Here is a 20,189-nt window from a genome sequence, read left to right as displayed (position 1 = left end):
AGCAGAGGCCCTCAGACCGTGAATCAGGTCAAATTCAGGGAGCGCTGGGTGTCGGACGCAATTTATGGTGGCAATATAGACCACAAATTCAAGGGGTACTAGCCCCAGGGGACAGAACTGCTGGCAAAACTGTTAAAACTAAATCTCCCCAACTGGTCTGGGAAATGTCCCCTTTGGCAGGCCTGACGGCCGGTACCTGACCTCTTGTAGGAGTGGTCAATGAAGAGAATACCGACCCACGTTCAACTTTCGCTTTTCCCTCACACCCGAGTGAACCGGGCGTGCAGAGGAAGGAGCAGTGTTCGCAAGAGACACTGCCGCTCTACAGACCGCTCTGGGCGTTTGTCCTCAGACCAGGCCTGCCGCCAGACTCATGCGCGCATCGTCAGAATCCCCGTAGAGGGTCCGACGGTGACGCGCAAAACCAGCCGCCTCCAATGCCTCCTTGCGGCGGGAGGAATGCCGGCGCAACCAGCCGCATAGGACTAGACCCATTCCTGCGGCTGAGACAAAATACTTCAAAGTCGCACGGTTACACACACAGCGCTGACAAGTAGAAAAACAGCGCACACAAACTGTCAACAGCATAAATGAAAACCGGTAACGGGAAATATGCAAATGACCATCGCACATTAATAGAAGATCGCGCACTCGCGCTGAATCAAAGAACACAAAGAATTTAAAGCCAATACAGGAATCAAACGCCTGACAAAGCTCAAAGCAGTAAGAAAACTGAAAGGCACTTATCTTGGCTGCATAGCAGCGAAGAAAGAGGAAGGAAGGACAGTAGCATCGGACTATAGAGTTGCTGGATGGCTCTGATTGGACATTGGTCTTGAGCTCTGATTGGTTGTTTCAGGTATTTTGATTCAACTACTTACTCCCTATGGTACATGGGAAACAGTCTTTTGTTGAGTTTCTTGTTGCTGCTATGTTAATAAAAGTGAAGAAAGAAAGCATAATCCTCGCCTCCAGTCCTGACATAGAATTGTATCTATCCACACATCCCTCACCTGTTGAATGATCGAGGCATCAGACTGGACCCGAATACACAAACGCTGTACTACTGTAGGCTGGTGGGCAGCGCAGTGGAAGTGACAAATGTATCTATATACATGGGCCACGATTGAGCGGTGATGTGAATTTCTTTCTTATGCTTCTATGCCCCCTCATAGTCCATCTACCACCTGGTATGACCGGTGAGCAGATCTCTAGATAGGGATTAATGGAATAACAGGAAGGTGTTGAGGACTGGGAATTTTCCTAGCTCTAGCACTGGTAAGTTCTAATTCTAATAAGGACACAGAGGTGAGGATTATACCTGCTTCCTTCACTTTATTTTTTACAGCAGCAAATTTTCAAAACCATCAAATAACGACTACTCCCATGAACACTCGTGAGTAGAACTAACAAAGACATATTAGTCCATCAACTCTGTCCACTATGCAACCTCCAATTGGCTCCTCCTCAGTACTTCCTCTTCCTTCGCTGCTCAGCAGCAAGATGGCCCTTTTTCTCTTCTCTCTGCTTGGGGGTGATTGTATGGTCGTTATATGCTGTTTGGGGATCGTCTGTGCATTGTTGCTTGACACAGATTTTTCCTTTTTAGATCCCCTGGCCACGGGACGCTTTGACGTACCTTAAGCAGCATTTCCCTCATTGTGGTGGGATGTGTGCACCTTCCCGGGCGGCGCGTGCCAGCACTAACTATAGAGTGCTGACGAGAGCTGCCTTGCAATCCTGGTCTCCCGAGTTATGCCCTGCGCTGTGGGGTCTGTAAGACACATCATTCTTTACACCCTGCGTTGTGGGGTCTGTAAGCCACATAATTCTTTACGCCCCAGCTGGGGTCCGTATTTGTTCTTGTGAACGCCCTGCGGGGTTGTATTGGCGGCGGTTGAGCCGCGGAGACACTCTTCTTGGGGGACAATAGCTCATTCTTTTGGCAGGGCCTGTCTCCAGGGCTTTACCCATTCCCAGCTTCAACTTACTCAAGCTTTGTGCGTGGCCCATTATACCAGCTTTCCTGGCATTTTGAGGGACTGCCTACTGGTCGCTGAGAGTAGTTAGAGTAATGCAGGACCAGGGTCAGTACCAGGGAGGGGATGACTTGTCCTACCAGCCCTGGGATGATGACTTTTACCAGGCAGTTGATGATTCCATATACAGGGCTGTGAACCAGGCCATGGAACCTCTTGAGCAACGCCTCTCGACGCAGATTGCGCTGGAGTGCGCCAAATGGATAAAACCCTCAGTAAACCCTCCTGAAGCCCCTAAGGCTGTGCAAGGGGAGGATCCCCCACCCGCTAAGAAAACTTAGTGAAGGGGTGGACGCGGACGCGTTTGCGCCCTTGAAGCAGGCCTTTTTAGTGCAAGTGCCGGCCCTGGTGCCGGCGGCCCCCAGGATGAAACCCAAACCCCCCTACCCCCCGTAAAGCCACTCCCGATCCCCGAGATACCTGGGACTCCCCTGGGTATACCAATGAGGAGGCAGGTCCTTATAGACCTTGGCTTCCACCCCACTCCCGTCCCAGGTGGCAGGTCCGATATGATGGACCCGGACGACATCGTCTGTCCTAGGTCTACAGACTGGGTTTCGGCGGACAAGGTGGCGAAATACATAGCTTGCCCTATGTTCTGCAGAGTAGCTTATAAAGAGCTGATCATTGACCATGACGGATACGGTCAATGTAGAAATAGAGGCCTCTCTTGGGATCCAAGCGATTGAGTCTCTCCTCTTTCCAGTGGTGATCGAGGCAAAGAAAATCGAAAAAGTGAAGGTTATTACTACTTAAGTCAGGAACACAGGTTGAGTCCGCCACACCAGTTTGTCTGGAACAAAGATGCGAGGCAGTTGGACAAAAAGTGCCTGCAGATCTGTTTCACAACAACCTGACATTACTGCAACCAAAAAGACAATTTTTTAGGATCAAGAGGAGTCGTGGTCAAATGTGCACTGGCTGAAGAGGGTTGCATATCAAAAAAGCGAGAACCAGATTCAAGTCCTACTGTGGCATCACAAAAAAGCCTTGGCGTGAACATATGCTGTAAGCCTTTAGGAAACCTCATCACCACTGTTGGCTGGAATAAGGAAGGTTGATCTGGAAACCATAAAAAAGCTGAAAGAGCCAACAAATACCTTTCAACGATGCCCTGCAGAAGTCCTTGTTGCTGGGCCAAAAACAAAACAATCAACAAAATGTCTGACAACTTGCTGCATCAAGCCACTAACTTGTACCAGCACATGGCATATAGTGGCTTTGTGGAAAGGTACCTAACTTTCAGGATGAAAACAACAACCTGGGGAGAGAGATCAAATGAAATCAAAAGCTGCTGTTCATGGAGGAACAGGTTGCGCAGACCCAGGTGCAAGACCTTCCCCTGTAGCGAAGCAGCAGCTTGATGGGGATGAAAAATCACGCCCGGGACTTCTGGGTGCCAAACTGTTGACCTAATCTAGTTGCCACTAAAATCTTTGGTCCAGTTGTCTTTCACAGAACTAGAGCCAGTGGCGGAAAGGAATACAGGACTCCCAAGCACATTCGTAGGCAGAATGTGTCAGACAGCCTTCTTAGGGACTCCAGCCCCACAAAAGTGTTCACATTCTCGCTGGTGGCAAAGAGACAGAACCAGGGTTCCTTCTATTGCTGAAGGAAACCCAGCACCACCTCCAGATGTAACTGCTACATGTTGACCAGCAGGATGTAGAAGACAAACTGACCCAGATGCCTCAAAGTCATTATAACTGAGATCCAGGACTTCCGGAGAAACATCAGAACCATAGCTCAAATGTCCTGGACTCCACGCTTCTTTGGAAAGATGCAAATTTGTAATGTGTCCAGGATAGCTTCAATAATCAGGAACATCTGCTAAGGAATTGGGTAAATTGATGCGAACAATAATATTATGTTCGCAGTTGCCCAGCTCTGGTCTATGACTTCCTGGTTCAAGTCTGCTTTTAACAGTCAGTTGTAAAGGTACTGGAAGGCTAGAACCTTCAACCTCCGTAGGTGTACTATAATTCCGCCATCACCTTTGTGGACACCCAAAAGCCAATGGTGAGGCAAAAATTGGGCACTACAAACTGGAAATGGTCCTGGAGTACTATGAACCACAGATGGTGCCTGTGGGCCTTCAGGACAGGGATGTGGAAATACAGGTCATGCAGGTCCAACACTCCAACTCAGGCTCGAGGGCAGACAGAACCTGGGATAACATTAGCTTCTTGAATTTATCCTGCTGCAGGAAGGTGTTGGGAGGGCAGAGTTCTAAAATATTTCAGAGCATCCCTTCCTTTTTTAGGAAAAGGAAGTAGCAGAAATAAAACCCAGTTCCTTCTTCAAGGCTGGGACCATCTCTATGGTCACTTTGGCCAAAAGGTTCTGAACTTCCTGCTGCAAAAGGGACATGTGGTACTCAGCGAGCTGTACTGATGTAGGTGAAGAACAAGTAACTTATCTTCGGTTACAATGCATTTGTAAGAGACATATGTAGTTAAAGATTCCTTACCTTAGAATTAACCCCAGGCGTAAGACTGGATCCGAAGATTTTTTTTTTGTAGCAGTACCCCTGCGTGTCTGCATGTGGCATTGGTCGCATCCGTTGTCAGCATGGTCGCCGGGACGACGGCGCTGTGTCTAGTTAGATGCCGCCCCTGCATGCTGATGTCCGTTCCGACACAACTTTTCACACTAGAAGCGCAGAGCCATGCAAAACACGGACCACTGGTGCACAAAACTTGGGCCCTGGAAGGGAGTACCTATCCCTAGATGTCAGTTCGCATAACAGGGAGGTTGGGTGTAGTGGTAAGGAATCTATAACTACATATGTCTCTTACAGAACCATCATTACCAAAGGTAAGTAACTTGTTCATCTGAAAGAGACTGTAGTTAGAGATTCCTTACCTTATAATAGATAACCCAGTAATACCAACCCCGGTGGTGGGTCTGCAAACTAAGTTCACACCAGGAAGTCCTGGAGAACAGAACGGCCAAAGGAGCCGTCTCTCTTGGTTAGACTGTCCAGGCAGTAATGTTCAGTGAACATGTGCAGGGATCCCCACGTGGCTGACTGGCAGATGTCAACCAGCGGAACTCCACGTACCAAAGCAGTAGTGGCTGTCATTGTCCTGGTAAAGTGAGCGCGCAGTCCTACTGGAGGTTCCTTTTTTCCAAAGAATAACAGATCTTGATGCATCGGACAACCCATTGAGAGATGATATGTTTGTGCACAGCCCAACCTTTTTTGATGCCCTCATAACCCACGAAGAGTTGATCGTCCACCCGGAATTCTTCAGCGCTGTCAAGGTAGAGGGACAGCGCAAGTTTTGCGTCCAGGCGGTGGAGTCTCTCCTCTTTGAAAGGTTGCAGAAGCGAGAAGAAGGTGGGCAATGTGATGGTCTGAACTATGTGGAAAGATGTAACCACTTTGGGCAAAAAAGAGGGCCTATTGCAAAGGACCACTTTGTGCGGATGAACAGTAAGAAAAGGTGGCTTGGAAGACAGAGCCTGAAAGCTCACCCACCCTGTGAGCAGAGGTGAACAAAAGCAGGAAAATAGTCTTTCAAAAAAGAAGACGAAGAGTTCAATTATGTAGTGGCTCAAAGGGAGCACACATATGATAAGTACAAGTTTCAAATTTGTTTATGGGGGGTGGGGGCGGGGGAGTTCTTCTCTGGTTCGTTCCTAACTATTGCACTGATTGCTGATATACACGGGAAGGTGCTGTATACATGTATAACCAAATGACACTGTATTGTTCAATTTCATTGCACTGATGTACCGTGCTTCAATACAATAAAGGTTTTTGAAACTTTAAAAAAATAAAAAAAATAAAAATAGTAAGTACAAGTTTCAAGTCCAACTGGGGCATTACGAAAGGAGAAGGAGGAAAGCGACGAGTAATGCCCTTCAGAAATCTGTGTACAATAGGGGTCTTGAAAAGAGAAGGCTGATCAGGAAGGCGAAGAAAGGCCGAAATGGCAAAAAGATAGCCGTTAAGGGTGCCCAGAGCAGAGCCCTGCTGGGCCAAAGTAAGAATTAAGAGGAGAACCTCTGAAAGAGGGGCAGAAAGGTCATCCACAGCCTTTACTGTGTACCATGAAACAAATTTGCTCCATCTACAGGTATATACCGATTTAGTGGAGGGAGTCCTGGCTGCCAAGATGACATTACAGACTTCGGGAGGAAGGTCAAAAGCTGTCAACTGTTGCAGCTCAATCTCCATGCAAAGAGGTGGAGGACCGTCCCCTGCTGCTGCGACAGAAGGTCCTCTCGAAGAGGCAGTCTGATCGGAGGATAGATGGCCATGCTCAAGAGCTCATGGTACCTGACTATTCATGCCCAGTCCAGAGCCACAAGAATGACTTGGGCCCGGCCGCACTTGATCTTCTTCAGTATTCTCGGTAGAAGTGGAACAGGCGGAATGGTGTGTAGGAGGTAGAAATTCCACTCACCACTAAAGGAGTTGCTAAGTAAGTGCCGCCTTGGAAACTCCAACGTACAGAACTGCTGACATGGCGCGTTCTTTTTGGTGGCAATTAGATATAACCAAGGCTCTCCCCACTGTTGAAAGAGACCTTGCACCACCTCCGAGTGAAGACACCATTCGTGATCCATCATGCACCAGGGGCTGAGTTTGTATGTTCTGACATTCAGGGAACCTGCCAGGGATATGCCCTGATGTTCCAGCCATAACCAAAGGCGAAGGGCCGTGAACACCTGCACTACTCTTCCTTTGACGGAAGGAAGGAATGCCTGCAGAGCAAGATGGATCAACTGAAGCTCCAGAAGGTTAATGTGAAGCCCGGAATCTGCCGGAAACCAGAGGCCTCTGCCCTACGACTCTCCTATGTCGCCAAAATTGCTCCAACATGTGTGATTTTCATGCCCATGGTGAAGCCTTGAAAAAGAGACTTTTGAAGCGTGGTTATACCCACCGCTTGGTACGTCAAGCGTTCAAAAGAGCGAAATATTATAACAGGGAGGCACTATTGAAGGGTACCAAAAGAGAATCCCATGGTAGAATTACCTGTGTGATTAATCACTCCAGTTTTAATTTTAAACTGAAAAACATCATCAATAGAAATTGGAGAATTTTGAATTCGGATGAACATGAAACTCAGTTCCCATTACCGCTAATCGCGTATCGAAGAAATCGGAATCTGAGAGATCGATTAGTTCATACCAGGAGGAAACCAAAATTGTCTGTAACTCAAACCTCCCTTACTGGTCTTCCAATTATTTTGGTTAATCACAAATGTGGTTCATGCCACGCATGTGACGCGGTAGATGTCGCAGAAACTTTGTGTTACAATAACATCAATGTCACACTTAGGTCTCTAACTAATTGCAGGAGTAGTAACATTATTTATATACTGTTTTGTCCCTACGGATTAGCATATATAGGGGAAACAAGTCGTGAATTTTGACATCGATTTAGTGAACACACATCTGCAATAAGAACAAGAAAAATCTTTGCACCCCTAGTTAAACATTTCATAGAGAAACAACATTATGAAAATGAACTCAAATGGTGTATCTTGGAAAAAGTACAAACCAAGATGGGTCAATTGAATGAGATAACTCGCAAAAAGTGAGAGACTCTTTGGATTTTTCACTTGGACAGCATAAAACGAGGACTAAATGAGGACATATCCTGGTATGTAACCAAATAGACATTAGGTAATATAGGATGTATGTAAAAACCCTAAAAGGGGAAGGTATTATTATGCTATTTCCCTTGTACCTAAAATAACTTTTTGTCCGATGTACAGCATGATCCTCCTGATTGTTATTGTCGATTGTTTTGTGTATATTTTTTTGAGTCGACCTTCTAATCATTGTAATGTTAATATCTTTAATTCAGGGCACTACATTATCTGAGCGCATTGCATTTCTATATGCGACTATGCTCATGTTCAAATGCAGTTTATTACAATTCTTGTGTTAATTTGTTAATTATAATTTCTCAAACACTGGAGAGAGTCCATATCTTTGAAAGGCTTATATTCTAATGTCACAAGAGGAGGTCACATGTACCTGTACACATCTCACTCCGTATGGTTGGGGGAAAGAAAAAAAAGGAAGTCTCATGTAAGGAGATAGCAGTGATTCTGTCCGGATTTCAAAACGGTTAATGTATCTTTCTCACATACATTGTTCCTAATGGACCTCGTTATTTGAGTTTGCCATTTGGAAAAAGATGGTAGTAATCCCGTTTCGCTTCTTAATTAGGTCCTTAGATATGACTTATTGCGCCCACTGTGTTTTGACACTCGAGTTGGGTTGGACTTTACAGTTGCATTATGAATTAGTCGTAAAATTATCGCATATTCTTGAATGGCACTAAGTATTCGGAAATTCTGGCCAGTACGTATAAATTTGCGTATTGTGGACTACAATATCATCGTTGTGAGATGGCGCGTGTTTTTGCCTACACACACTTAGTCCTACCTCTATTTTTGTTATGCTGAGACAGGAAGCGACGTTCTCATTCCAGCTGCAATCAATAGTGGTTTTGAGGCATTCCGTGTGCTTTAAAAACGCCGGTTTTCGCCCATTTCTCTCTCTCTTGCTACGCAGAAACTCGAGTGCGGAACCCACATGAAGAAGATAGACGCTAGACTATGAGGTGAGGAACGGGACACGGGAAGGCTCTTATGTGTCTTGTAGAAAGGATTCGTGTGTCCAGTATCCATGTATACGGATACTAACTTGGTTAGGTAACACCATATAGCAAGATGCAGTATTCCTTTGAATTAGCACACCCATAATATTATGTTTCTACTAAGGAATACTATCCATGTATGTGCCAGTTATTTTATATCTTGAGGCGAAGATATAGGGTGTCTTTGTCAATTTCTTGAATCTTCTTAGAAAGCAACCGTCTTTTCAATTGAGACGCACGACTGTCGAGCAATTTGTAGGTTGAAGTTTGGATACATTGGTATTAATTCTCTACGGACCTTTTTAAATCATGGGTTATGACCAAAGGGATAAAACGGTATTAAAAATGAAATGAAGAAAATAGATATACTGGACGGTCGGTACAATGTTGAGTAGTAGTAGTCCCCACATATAGATACGTGCACTGTGCATTCTAGCTTTGCTTGTGCTACCTTCTCATATCTATACTGATTGAGAGCCATAGAAGAATAGTTACAGAGACGGTATTGGTTCTTGTTTTCCTTATAGGTCGTGAAAGTGATTACTATGAAGATGGCGTCATGTGTATTAAATGAGGGATCTCAGTTTGCTACCAGATAAAACTAACTACTCGTGTGTGTTGGACCAATAAAGGTTAGTTTGGAATAATTCGGGAACAGAAAGGCATAACTTTAATTTCGTACTTCACATAGATATTAAAAATGTTTTTGGGTGAAAGTGAGTAATAAATTCAGGGTTGGTCCTGTTTTATGTATCATCAACACAGGTACCCCAATACTGAGATTCCATCTCACTACTTTGGTCACGTTGAGACGTACTCCTTTATAATAAAAGGACACTAATATAAAGAATACCCATGTGAGGAGTCCATTTGAAAAATACAAGGTAGGCTGCCTAATAATTAGACGAGTATGCAAGAGTTTGGAAAAATAGAGTCGGTTTGACATTTTGTTCTCCTACTTCTCAGGAATCAATATCTTTTGATGCGTACTGAGACTATTGAAAGTTGCCATTTTTATAAGAAGACTACTGGCATACATCCTGTGAAACAATAGTAAGTTCATATATCTGTCATGGGGATATCGAGGCATGCAACGTCGGCTGGCAGCATTACTCCCTTCTTCTACTATTAGATTTCTTCTTCCCAGAGTATGGTTTAGAATAGGGTGATGATGAATGGTTGCAATTTGATGGGTCCATGCTTCTCCTATTTCACGGGTTGATCCTACTTTAATTGGTGATGGTCTCTGCTCTGTTTTTGAACATCTATCTATCTGCAATCACTGTGATATTTAAAAGAATTAATTCGGTTTTGGTTCCCACCTTCTTTGAAGACCGCCTAGTGGCTGTTTTGTCATCAGTCAGCTCAAACGGAATCATGTGCTTAGTGTTTTTTTAATAACTATGCTCTATTTTATATGCACTACAATTCTATTGTTTTTTGATTTCAGATTCCTGGCTCTTGTGTGTTAAGAAATGTTTGTATCTGCATAGGTCCTGAGGAAGGTGGTACAGAACCCACCGAAACGAACGTCGACCTTGCGTGGAACCCATTTTTACATCTGATGGTGATAAATTTAGGCAGAATAATCTCTTCTTCTGCCGCATTAAATCAAGATTTGTTCAGATACTACATTTGGATGGAATGTGTGGATGGTAATCGGTTAGAATGATTGTGTATGTATGAGTGGTATTGTATTTATTGCATTTTTATAGTCCAGGCTTTTTCTGCTTGTTCTTGTTTTGGAATAATTTTGTGATCTTCGTTCAATATGTATTTTGTACAAAAAAGTGTATATTCTTAAAAAATGATAAAAAGACTTTTCAAGAAATAAAAATGAACAAATAAATAATGATGAATTTATAAACAAAAGAATGATGAAATAAAATACCAAAGAAATGAAACTTATTTGTTTTTTATGTTATTGTTGTGCATGGCTGAAGCAAATGTAAATTAGGCTATTGATGTAAAGTATATAGGTCTTGAGGGAATTTCTCTAGTATTAGTTATATTTTCCCCTCTTTTCCCTGACCTGAAAGCAACATTAGAGGGGTCCCCTCCTTTATGTATCTCCTATGTGGCCGCACCATCACATGAGTGACGCACCTGTCACCACTGTGAACTCTGGTTGGGGAAGGGCTAGAGATCTGCCGTTGACCCAATCCTTGTTTGTGAGCCACCACTGAAACTTCAGGTACTGCTGCAGAACCCGCATATGCCATCTGGAATGATCCACCAGCAGCCTCAGGGTCATTCCCACCAAAATCCGGGATAGAGACTGAAACATCGGTATCATAGCCTGAATATCCCGGACTCGCTGCTGGGGTGGATAGACCCGAAATTGCTCTGTATTCAGAACTGCTCCGATGAAACGGAGCTTAACGGAGCTTCTGGGAGGTAATCAGGTGATACTTCGGTATGTTGACAGAGAACCCCAGTGAATACAGGAGGTCTGCAGTAGTCCGGAGGTGGGAGGACATCCAGTCCTCGGGATAGTAAAAGACTGAAACCTCATATCTGCTCAAGAGGCACAGACCGAACCAAGGGCAAACCTTCCGACTGAAGTCAGACTGAAGGCCCTTGTCGGTCCTTGGGGCACAAAGGCGCAACCAGAGCTAGCCAGAAGTGTGCAGAAAATGCAAAGCATGGTGTCCATAAAGACAATGTCGCCAATTAACCCAAAAAGTTAGGGTGTATTTGGACAAAACTATGAATACGCTCCTCAGGAGTTGAGGAGCGAGTCCAGGCGGCACGTGATGTTCTCACCTTCTTTGGAGATTGAGAATGGCAGGAATGGCTTGATTCACACTTGGATTTCTTGTGTTTCTTCTTTGACTTACCCAAGGACTTCAACTACGAAGAAGATCTGCCTGGGGATTGACTTCTGGACCAGGACCTTCCTTTCGACTACAGTCTCAAAGATATGTGGTGTTTTGAAAAGTAGACCTCTGATTCACGATACCGTATGGCCTTCGGGTGCTGTTGTCACAGGTCCTAGAGCTGTGTTCTTAATACAAGCACCAGAGGCATACCTGGTGGGGGATCTGTCACAGATTGGTGTCTCAGTTTGTAATAGCCCCTAATAAGTTTAAACACTGTTTTAAGTATAGTACATTTCCAGTACACAGTAGTAAAAAGATTAGAAAAATATCACCATATATGAAAGGAATAAAGCTTCAGATTCATGCATAAAGGCACAGAAAGAAAGGAATGAACATCAGCAAATGTAGGCAGAACCTAGTTACAACTCAATTTGCCACTTCCAGAGCAGAGTGACATCAACACAGAACCAGACGGCGCCACCTACCGGCATGCAGGAGTAAATTTTTTTAGTTTTCCAGATCCAGTTCGATGGCTGGGGAATACGCACAAATTGAGAGATCGGAGGTTAGAAGCATACATCAGAATAAACATATAACACAATGGATTGGTACAGGGTACTTACCATTAGATTGGCTGGGAGACATAATGTGGTGGAGGATTACTTGTTGTAACATAGCTGACTTGATGAATTGGTCCAGTGCTTACAGGGTTATGAATCCGGGGAGAACTGCTGTAGGATTGATTCATTGGGTGCCAAGGGGCAACATAGTGATAGGTGGGAATTACTGGCACACAAGAGTCAAAACTTGATATAGGCGACTGGCTGTACGGATCACTCATCATCGGGTAATAAATTGTGCCATGAGGTGCTGGTGGAGTTTCCACATTAGAAAATGATCCTAGAAAAGGGAAACATAATTCAGAATCGGAAGCAAACACAATATACTTTAAAAAATGGATTTACCTCCAACAGATAGCCAATGTATCCTTTTCTGGCATCACCATTTAACAAGAAAGAAATTATCATATCTTAACTTTCCCTTTCCCAATTTTAATTTCTCTGCTTTTGACATCCATTCTTCTGAAGCAAGTACAAATAGAAAAAAATGACACACTTTCCGAACAAAGAGTGTGCTGTGGTGGGTGGGAATGCAGAACGTCTACAATATTCATCCTCAGGAAAAAGTGGAAGTTGCTCACTGTGATAAATCTTATGCTGGTAACTATGTCGCACTTCCTCCAAATTCCTGAGAGTGCTACAAATGGTAGATCTAAGGATCAGACTACATATTTGCCAGCTAAAAATGGTGTAAAGTAACTACCTGGAACCCATACATTGCCTTACCTGGAAAACATCCTGACCCCATTATCCAACCACTTTTCTCAAATTAGGTCAAATCAAGCAGCTGGCAAGGCAGCAGAGTAATATGGTGTAAAAGAACACCAACAAGAGTTACCATGGCGATCTGCATATATTTAATGTAGCAACAGCCCTGCAATTACATGAGACTGATGAACAAACTCCTTACCTTCGGTAACACTCTTTCTGGTTGTAGGAAACTGGCTCTGTATAGGTCTGCACAGAGTCCAGTGGATCCACAGAGGTATAGCAGAAGTTAAAGTAGCTTACTCTTTTTTACGGTAGTGTGGTTGAGCAGTCAGGCTTATCAGAGGATAGTGCTAAGCATTTGTTGTACACACTCAGGCAACACATGATTTCACACACCCAAAGACAGAATCCAGACCAACTATTTGTATAAAAAGTTATAATTTTGTTATTTTATTCCTACAACCGAGGTAGACTCAGTAGCAGGTAAGTGATACTTTTCATACAATGTTCCTGTTAGCAATACAGTGAATACTGGATTCAGGAGAACATTCAGATTACTTTTTGAATAGAGAAAACGATTTGTAAAATGTTCAAAAAGGCTTGTAAATACTTTTTGATCACTTTCAGATTACTCATCAAGTTTGGTATGAAACACACTCCTAACACAGTTTACACTACACAGGACATTTGTAAGTAGGTTAACTCTTGTACAAGCAATAGGTTAATTTTTGTTGCAATACAAGACAGTTCAACACTTAAAAGAATTTGCAGAGAAAACCCACCATTCAACCCCATGGCAAAAACGAAGTGTTAAATTACAGGTGAGTAAAACAGTTTTGGAACTGGAGTTTTGGGGGGTAGGCCCAAAGTTCCGTGAGGTTCAGGCTGGCACTCAAGGGGCACTACCAGCGGCACTTGGGCGACCGGGTGAAGGGTGCCAATGTTAGCCAACGGGGCACCTTGGTTGGTGAGTGCTCACGGGTAGACCACTTGGTCTCAGGAGTTAAGCTCCTAGGATTAAGGTCAGGGCAAAGGGGGTCCCAGGTTAGCACCAGCCCACACCACCAACGGCAAAGGGACAGCCGGGTCCAGGGTGCTTATTAGGTGTCAGGAGCCAATGCGCTTCAATAGAAGAAGTCAATCGCCAAAAAGGACTGCAGGCCAGAGCCGGAAGAGTGGGTGAAGTGAAACAGCCACTTGATGATGAAATTGAAGAGTTGCTGGAGCCAGGACACTGTTGGTTGGGCACCTCAGGTCACAGGAGCTGCAGATGCAGGGGTGTTTTTTTCGTGTCTGGTTCTTCTCACCTGTTCTGGTCGCAATCGGGGGGACTCGGAGTGGGGCTGAAGGTGTTGAGGTAAAGTTCATTCAAAGCTGGACCCCAGGTCAGGATTGCCGGGAGTACCTTGCTAGGGTGTTGGGATACTCGAACTTGGGTTGTGGGCATCGTGTGCCAAGTGGTGAGTACTTGAGGATCCGGAGTCCAGACTTGGGTTGGTGTTGGACAAATCCGGTGTCCACAGCAGATAGGATTTCTTTGTGAAGGCAGGGCAGGTCTCTGGGGTTCTTGGGAGGCTGCTGGCAGCAGGACATGCCGGGTTCAAGTTTGCAGGGGTTCAGAGCAGGCGACAGGCAGATAGTGCTAGGGACAAAGCAGTCTTCTTCCTCCTTATCTTCTTCTGCAGCACGGCTCTTCAGTCCTCCTCGTCATGTTGATTGAAGAGGCAAGGTTCAGGGGTGCCCAACAATTCTAGATTTAGGGGCATTGCAGGGGTGTGCAGGTTGGGATCCCTTCCCTGGGGTGACTACACCCCTTAGTATGCCAACCTCCAGTGGGGTGTTTAAGCCTCTTTCTGATTGGAGCCCCCCCCCCCCATCTACAAGATGGCAGAGACAGAGATATGTGTTTCCCCTCGCCTCCCCCACCTGAGGGTGAGGTTGGCAAAGGTGGGCACACCTACCTTCCTGGCTAGGTTTTCCTGCTGGTTTACATGCCCAAAATGGGAGGTCAGAACCAGTTGGAGCCAGTTGCTGATAGCAGCAAAAGGCTAGGGGTAGCTCACAAAGGTGACAGGCCTTTGAAGCTCCCTCATCGTGGATCCTGCCCATCCTTTGGGAGGAGGCATGCCACCTCTCCCAGGATGGGCATTGTTCCCGGACTCAGAGTGGAGGGCTCTCTACCCAGGGGTTTAGAAACCCGTATGGTGCTGGCAGGTCATTTCTCAGGTCATTTCTCAGGGGGCATCTCTATGATGCCCTCTGGGTTAATTTTTCCATAAATCCAAAACGGACATCAGTGTGGGTTTAATGTGCTGGGAAGTTTGATACCAAACTTGCCAGATGGCAGTAAAGTCATCATGGAGCTACGGAGTACCTGTTGACAAACTCCCAGCCCATGTACTAAAGCACAAGTTACTACTTGTGTAACGATATACCTGTAAGATACATTAGTTAGTGATAGATTCCTTACCTTAGAATATCCCCAGGCGTCAAACTGGATCCGGAATTTTTTTGCGTAGTGTGAGAAGTTGGCCTGATATATGATGTTCACTAGTTCTAGTGACCACCTTGTATCAGTCCAAACAACGCTTATGGTGATTGGTTGTAAGTCAACCTTATAGACCAGCTATCCTAATGGTAGCATGGACAAAGCAGTCTTAGGCTAAACTCTTTTGGCATGTGAAGCCAGCTGTTTTACCACAATATAACCCCTTGAATACCAGATGAATGGACACCACACAGGTTGTTATGAAAATAAACAGTATATTTATTAATAACAAACACCTCTGAACTCTTTATGAGGTCAGAGGGCTAAGCACATGACAATCTCTTAGGAAAATACGATAAGTTGCACAAAATTACAATGGTAAATGGAATGTGAGAGTCGATAGAAGAAATGGAGCTGTCCAGAGGCTACAGGACCGCGGGGACTACGCTATCCTAACCTTAGGTAAGTAATAGGAGGCCCACGGGACGCGGGTGCAGAGTGTGAACTCACACGCGGGATGCATAACAATGTCTATGGACAGTACAGTTCAAGAAAAAGGTGAGTACGGACAATCCTGACTAGTTAGGACTAAAACGACTGTGAATCTGGACACTAGGAGAGTCAAGCTACCCTTGAGCACCGAAATGCTCTCGTTACCTCACCCACGGGCTGCGGGTGCATAGGTGCGAAGTCGTGTCGGGTTTCTGCGTTGAAGTCAATGGAGCCTGAAAGAAAAGATGCTGCAGGCGACCAGGAGGAAGATGTCCGGTGTGATCCAAGGGTGGATCAGAGATGCTGACGACCTGAAAGCAGAGGGGACAATGTTCATAGTCACTAGCCAGTGACTGGAGTGGAACCAGGAAGGAACCAGATGTCGTCGTCGCGATCAAGTGAAGAGTGGACGCTTGACTCTGCAGCCACGTGGACCAGGAGGCGTCTTCGACGACCAGGATGGAGGCACGAGCTGTCCCACGCAGGCTCTCACTGTCGGCGGTGTTGGCTCCGGAATCGGCGTCAACAGGCCTTGGCAAAGGCAACCCACGCGGTGAGTGGAAAAGGCGTCTGGTGCGGACTAGGAGAGTCCGGGGTGCCCCTCTTTTGGAAGGGAGCAAGGGCCAGTCAGGAGCAACCAGACCAGCAGCAATGATTTCAAAGTTCGTCGTCTAGGAGGCCACTAGCCAGCCGGCAAGTGACCAGACAACGCGTCGAGCAGCAAACAAGCAGAAGGGCCCCACGCAGATCTCGTGGATGCTGGAGGGCTGATCTTCGGTGCAGGGGCTGCTTGGGGCTGGGGCTTCTCAATCCCCAAAGCACTTGGTCGAGTTTACCTCGGGAGTCGTGCTGGAAGTGAAGTGCAGTTTCTTCCAAGATGGCCGGTCCCACGTGTCTCGTCGCACCCACGGGTCTCAGCTGTGCTGCAGATGTGAGTTGAGGTCGGAGAGGTCTGGGAATCCGGGTCTCGTCGGGCTCTGAAGTCTGGATCCTGGAAGGAAGACGACAAAGGGAAGCCGCTGGACGCTTGATGGTGCCTGCAGTTGCAGGGTGGACACTCCTTGCCCTCAAGGGAGATTCTTCAGTCTTCTGTGGAGCAGAACGTCGAAATCCAGAGTTTCTTCTTGTAGAGTAGTTCAGGATTAATCTAACTTGGAATGGGACCAGCTCCTACCTTTATCCTGCTAAAGGGGGCTGCACTACTGACTAGGTCCCTCCCCTGGGTGGGACCAGGAAGGGGGGTGGTTACACCCCCTATCCTTTGTCCGGCTTCGCGCCAGAACTGGGGCAGGTGTGCCCCAGCAACTGGTTTCAGCCGGTGTATGCACAGGGCACCTTGTGTGCCCCAGGCATGTCTCATTCCTTTCAGGCCGGTCCTATCCAATACACAAAATCCTGTCTGGGGTGATGCTAGCACCTCCCAAGGCAGGAAACCCTTTGTCCAAGCCTCCCTCGCTGGAAGGACTCCCAGCAGCAGGAGGTCAGACTTGTGTCTGTGGTGGCAGCATCCATTTTGTGATGCTGAGGCTCGAGTAAACTTTAACCGGGGTTCACAGTTACATACAGGTCGTGCCCCTCTAGAAGGGTGGAATGCTACCCCCGTCGCCAGAATTGGCGAGGGGGTAGTATTCCAATTCGTATGACACCTTACTCGACATGTTTTGATAATGTTATACCAGAGTTAGCATTTAACCGCGAGGTTGATAATGCACTTAAGAGTATATGGTATAGCGTTATCATGGAACAGCTATTAGGACTTGGTTCCGCAAGCTGCAGACGGGCTCAGCTCATGCCAGAGCACCATCTCACATAATTCCAAGCACTCTGCCTTCAGGATTGATAAGGCCTGCCATAGGAGTGACTGATAGGAGTATATGTGTCCATTTTAGGGTTAGATATAGGTATACTATATCTATAGCAAAGGGTGATTACACCACCTTGCCCCAGCTGTCTTGCAGCCAGTTGTGTCAGTTTTAGGTGGCCAGCCAGGGGTGGCATAATACATGCTTCAGCCCCTGGTAGGCCCTGGGTACACCTATCCCCTGGATACCTAAGGTACACTGTACAGGGACTGATAAGGTGGCCCAGTACCAATTGGTAAATGCACCTAAAGTACATGGTTGCCAATTTAGAGAGAGAACAGCTAGGCTGTGGGTCTGATTAGCAGGCCCACAGACAGGGAAAGTCGTAAACCAGTGAAGCAAAAAGTAAAAATCTGGGGTGACCATAGGATTGCAGACCCCACTCTCCTACATAAACCCCCCCCCCCCCCAACTTAGGGACATTAAACTAACCGTGACCAGGTGAGTCTTCCTGTTCTAAGTGGAAATACCTGGAGAGACCATCTGCATTGCCATGGGCAGTCCCTGTTCTGTGCTCCACTGTAAAGTCCATCCCCTGTAGGGAAATGGACCACCTAAGAAGTTTGGGGTTTTCACCCTTCATCTGATTTAGCCATAAGAGGGGCTTATGGTCGGTCTGAATCTTGAAGTGAGTTCCAAACAAGTATGGCCTCAACTTCTTCAGAGCTCAAACCACAGCAAAGGCCTCCCTCTCAATAGCTGACCAACGTTTCTCTCTAGGGGTCAGCCTTCTGCTTATAAAAGCAATGGTCTGGTCATGACCATCAATATTCAGTTGAGATAGAACAGCTCCCAAACCCAACTCAGATGCATCTGTTTGGACAATGAAGGTTTCGGAGTAGTCAGGACTCTTGAGAATAGGTGCAGTACACATGGCCTGCTTTAGGTCATCGAATGCCTTTTGACAGCTAACTGTCCACTGAACTTTCTTTGGCATTTTCTTGCTTGTCAAGTCATTAAGTGGTGTCACAATGGACCCATAATTTTTGACAAACTTCCTATAGTAACCAGACAGGCCCAAGAAAGCTCTGACCTGTGTCTGGGTGGTTGGAGGAGCCCAGTCTTTTATGGCCTGTATCTTGCTCTCCAAGGGTTGAACCTGGCCTCCACCCACAAGGTGGCCCGGTACACAACCTGACTCTGCCCTATGTGGCACTTGGTGGCCTTGATAGTGAGGCCTGCCTTTTGCAGGGCCTCCAAAACTTTCCTCAGGTGGATCAGGTGATCCTCCCAGGTGGAGCTAAAGACAGCAATATCATCTAGATATGCTGCACAAAAGTCATCCAACCCAGTGAGAACTTGGTTCACCAACCTTTGAAAAGTGGCAGGTGCATTTTTCAAACCAAAGGGCATCACCACAAATTGGTAATGACCTCCTGGGGTAGAAAGGAATATGCTACTTACCAGTATGCATCTGTTCTTGGCATGTAGGGCTGCTGACATTTATATCTTATGCATAGATCGCCGCCTAGTGTTGGGTCCGGATGATTGCACATTGTTGTCCTGGAAGAGTCTTCGAAGTATCACGAGATAGGTGGCTCCTCCCCTGGACTACAGTGCGCATGGGCATCCTCTCCATGCTCAGATTGTTTTTCGCCATTGTGGCAGAGAAGGAGTGGGATATAGTAAGTTATGACCATGCATGAGAATAAGTGAAGTAATACTGAGTGCTACAGCTGCGACAGGCACCGGGGAGGAGGGCGGGCGATATAAATGTCAGCAGCCCTACATGCCAAGAACAGATGCATACTGGTAAGTAGCATATTCCGTTCGAGGCATGTGGGCTGCTGAATTTATATCTTATGCATAGAATAAATAGTAGTACCCTCCTTATCGGCGGGTGCCCGTGCCAGCTGCAGCAGTCTGAAAGAGAGTTCTGAGAACAGCCTGACCTACAGAAGCTTGCTGTTTTGAGTGCACATCCACGCAGTAGTGTTTGGTGAATGTGTGTATGGTGGTCCATGTGGCTGCTCTACATATATCCTCTAGAGGAATGTTACCTAGGAAAGCAATGGATGCCCCCAACTTGCGTGTGGAATGCGCTCTCGGGGGAACTGTTAACGTGCGTTTAGCCTTTTGATAACAGATTTGGATGCACTTAACAATCCACCTGGCTATACCTGATTTAGAGATTGGGTTGCCTTTGTGTTGTGGAGAAAAGGCAAGGAACAGTTGTTTAGTCTTCCTGAAATCTTTAGTCCTGTCTATGTAATACAGGAGAGCTCGCTTAACATCCAGTGTGTGTAGAGCCATGTCAGCTACTGAATCAGGATTCGGGAAGAATACAGGTAGTTCAATAGTTTGGTTAATGTGGAACTGTGACACTACCTTGGGCATAAATTTAGGGTTGGTGCGCAGCACAACCCTATTAGCAGGAATCTGAATGAAAGGCTCCTGAATAGTGAGGGCTTGCAGCTCGCTAACTCTTCGTAGCGTCGTAATCGCCACCAGAAAAGCCACCTTGCATGTGAGAAATTGTATCTCACAAGAGTGAAGAGGTTCAAAGGGTGGGCCCATGAGCCTGGTG

General features: G+C 46.1%; 2 long non-coding RNA genes across 2 annotated transcripts; both read left to right on the top strand.

Moving 5' to 3' along the window:
• Positions 1–8,503: 8,503 nt before the first annotated feature.
• Positions 8,504–9,552, top strand: LOC144827810 (uncharacterized). The gene is made up of 3 exons (XR_013610390.1): positions 8,504–8,631; positions 9,195–9,299; positions 9,433–9,552. It is a non-coding gene; the product is annotated as an uncharacterized LOC144827810 (long non-coding RNA).
• An 85-nt stretch (positions 9,553–9,637) lies between these two features.
• Positions 9,638–10,571, top strand: LOC144827809 (uncharacterized). The gene is made up of 2 exons (XR_013610389.1): positions 9,638–9,720; positions 10,118–10,571. It is a non-coding gene; the product is annotated as an uncharacterized LOC144827809 (long non-coding RNA).
• The last annotated feature ends 9,618 nt before the right edge of the window (positions 10,572–20,189 follow it).

Source organism: Lissotriton helveticus, chromosome 4_1 (assembly GCF_964261635.1).
Source record: "Lissotriton helveticus chromosome 4_1, aLisHel1.1, whole genome shotgun sequence".
Taxonomy (NCBI): Eukaryota; Metazoa; Chordata; class Amphibia; order Caudata; family Salamandridae; genus Lissotriton; species Lissotriton helveticus.
Note: the sequence above shows the minus strand (reverse complement) of the source record. Positions and strands in the feature narration are given on the sequence as shown.